The following is a 3,522-nucleotide window of genomic DNA, read 5'->3' as shown; positions in this document are numbered from 1 at the left end:
TACAAGCAAATCATCAAAGTTTTCCAAAGAGGATGAGGATGAAACATTTGTAAATTCATTGTTTGCTATGTCTAGCTCTTGAAAGAGGAACAATAGAAAATCTTTCTAGGAATATAGTTTTTCTTGGGCAAACTTATATTCTGCTTCTTGAGATTTTGTTTTTTAGGCCATGAAGAGCTTGGTTAATTTTATTCTCAAATTTCAGAGCCGTGATATGAACCGGTGAATTAAGTAGACCCGAGGATCCATTTGTTTCTTCTGGAAGCAACCTCGATCTTCTCTGTAATATATCATGAACAAATGAACTTCCTTTCTGAGAAGTCACATCAGGTAGAGTATTTGCTGCTTGGAAGAGATCATAGGGTTGGGTACGAGTTGCAAATGAATCGCCAAATGGAGATTCACTTGTTTTGTTGTCTTGATCTCTAGGGTTTGCAAGAGATACAGGGTCAATATTTAGAGGCTCCACCTGATAGTTAACCTTTTGAATAGTATTGTCTTCATCAACTGTTATTGAATTTTGACGTGACTCTGCAATATCTGCCAGATTCATTCCAATGCGAAGCTTCTTTAGAGATAACTCTATATTATTCTGCAGGCTTCTCCCCACAATCTGCCTTGTACCCTGTATGATACGTAAAGCCAGACACAAATTCTTCTCAACATCAGCTCGTACTTCCAGGGATTCAGATGCATGAAGTATGCTGGAAACAAGCATCATCAGGTTCGCCTTTTTATCACAGCGTCTACAATAATATTCCACATCTAAACCAATGCTTTGCTATACGCCTGCCATATGACAAAGTAGAGCACACTCTAGGTGAGCAACATGCCCACAAACAAATTCTTCATTCAGCTTTCCCTCACATCTGATAGTACAGTAGTCTACCACACTCTGATCAGTAGCCTTCCCACCGAGAATACAAGAGCATTCACGGCAAAAACCAAATTCGATACAGCATATATCACAATTCATCGCCTTGAGAGATTTGGTCTTGCCAGTTTCTAGTCCACATTTCAAATTTCCAGCTTTACATCTCCTCTCTGAAGTATTCCCACGCGATTCTGATTCTCTCACACGCTTTCTTGATGTAACTTTGATGGATCACCAGTTTGCATATCATGTTCTCCTCGGAACATTCAAACCCAACCCAAGCCTAATTTAAAATGCCACGTGCTTACTACCCCGCTCTGATGGTATGCAGAAAGTCTGTTTCATAAGCCACATTGCGGCCCTTCTTGATTGCCTTGAAATCAGGCTCGAACATCTGTTCCAGTTGCTCAACGCACTCCGTCACTAACTGCTGGTGAGATAAAACTTTTCGGCTCTTCATGATTCTTACAATTGATGCATCAATAGCATAACGCCGAGCTTTATCTACATCCTCAATAAATTTTTTCTTCTCATCCACCGGTGGAAAAGGAATCTTTATTCTCCTCATTTTGTCGGTGAATTTTGCGTTGAATTCAAAATAATCTGTTTGCGCCACAGTTTTTGTGTTTGGTTTTTTATTGAGGATTTTGTATTTTGCGTATGCAAGGGAGTGCAGCGATCTGACAATATCTTCATCGGTTCAATTCAACTGAGACTTGATTTCAGAGTAACTTAGCCTCTCTGACGCATTGAACAGCAAAAGTGCAGATGCCTGATGAGTTGTTACAATAAGTTCCATTGGCTTAGGATCAAACTTCCCAATAATATTACAGGTTCCCAAAGAATATATCCATGTAAGCTTCCGATGTTTAGTTTTTGTTTGATAAAGCTCTTTGAACACCTCAACACATTTAACCATCTCAGCAGGTAGATTAAGATCAAATGACTTGTAACTTGGCCAAAATCCAGTTGTCAAAACTGTCACAGTCAAATCTATTCCGGGATGCGCAAGTGGGTTCTCATTAAGATATTCTTCATAGTTCTGAACGGATAGATTATTGAAGCGCACATAACGAAACATTCTTTCCTTGACTAGAGCAACATAGTTGCATTGATTCAGGATAGCATATTTTCTTTCAAGACAGTCAAGTAGACGACCAGGTGTTGCTATTACAACTTCACATATATAGTGAAAACTCAGACCGCAGAGAACTCATTTCTGCCCATAACCTGTAATTGGCCCTCAGAGTTATAGGATGATTTCCTCCTCTGTTGGTATCTTCTGTATAGCCCTCATACTGTCCAAAAATTACATCTTCAGCTCCCCTCAGGCGCAACCTTTTCTTGGAATTTGAAATATCTTTCATAACGCCATCCCTGCCCTGTTTCAATATCATGGTGACAGGTATTGTATGTGGTTATATAACAGCTTGACAAACCTCGTTTCCTGCAGTGTTTCCATCAATTCACCTTAAATATCTGTCATTTCCCAATTTCGTAGCGCAGCCAGTGCAAGGTCGGTGTTTTTCGCTACGAAATCACTAAAACAGGTGGCACTGCGAAACTGCTTAACGGATTTATGCGCTGCAAAAACAGTTTGTCCTTCAGCTAAACTGAAAAATTTTGGCAACACTATTTTCAGTGATAACAGTGGCTCCACTTGGGATAGTGTGCCCTTGTGGTACACTAAGAACATGCAGCTCCAGTGCCTTATCCATTTGTGACAAACAGAAATTTGCTTGACAAGCATAACTGTAGGAGAAAGAAAGCTACATCTACTGAAAAAAGAAATGCTCAGTTAACCTTGAGCTTATTTGCATTTACCTCTACCTACCTACCCTAACCATTTCAACTTCTTTTCTGCTCAATCAATATGAAATTTCCAATGTAGCCAATCCTCTGTTTTATCTGACATTTGAGTCCTTTGGCTGTGCTTGAAACAAAAATAAGCCAGATACTGAAGTAACCGAGGCAGCATGAGGTGTAACTGTTCTTCAACATGAAAATATAACTGGAAGCCGCCTGAACAGCAAATCTTTTCCATGTATTCAGCTATAGGGTCAAAAAACACATGGTTAGTTTGCTGATTCTCAAAACTTTCTGTATCTTTAGACAACTTATCTTCAGCCACACCAAATTTATTTGATATGCTATCCAACTGCCTTTCTAAATGATGCTCACAAACAATGTAATTTTCCTCACTACTATGATCATTATTTGAAGTAAGCTGCTGCAAGGAATTACAAAATTGAGCAAGCTTTTCCTCTGCCTGAGGGTCATAGAAACTTTCCTCCAATATTTCTTCTTGCTGAGTGCAATCAATTTCATCTCCATCATGATCTGAAACCTGACAAATCTGCTGCATCTCTTCATCAATATCAGAGGATTGAACATGGTTTTCACAAGTAAACCCCTGCTGCTCTTCATGCTGCGTTTCCTGAGATGATATACTTTCTCCTTGGTGCTGAAATGCATTGTTATGGAGAGCCTCTAAAATTTCTTCATCCATAAATTCATCATCACCATAACAATCCTCCAAGTACTGAATAAGATTTAAAGAATGCCCACAACAATCTTTGAGCAACAACAAAGAAGGATAACATTCTTTATACATTTCACAGAACACATCATGAAAACTAGCAAGCGAA

General features: G+C 39.1%; 1 pseudogene; it reads right to left on the bottom strand.

Annotated features, from left to right (window-relative positions):
* Positions 1-1,181: 1,181 nt before the first annotated feature.
* LOC149182638 (cullin-1 pseudogene) lies at positions 1,182-1,955 on the bottom strand (annotated as a pseudogene).
* Positions 1,956-3,522: the final 1,567 nt, after the last annotated feature.

The sequence above is a fragment of the Pinus tabuliformis genome, chromosome 3_2, assembly GCF_031772625.1.
Source record: "Pinus tabuliformis cultivar Carrire ecotype Pingquan chromosome 3_2, CPIR1, whole genome shotgun sequence".
Taxonomy (NCBI): domain Eukaryota; kingdom Viridiplantae; phylum Streptophyta; class Pinopsida; order Pinales; family Pinaceae; genus Pinus; species Pinus tabuliformis.
This window is presented reverse-complemented; position numbering and strand designations above follow the sequence as displayed.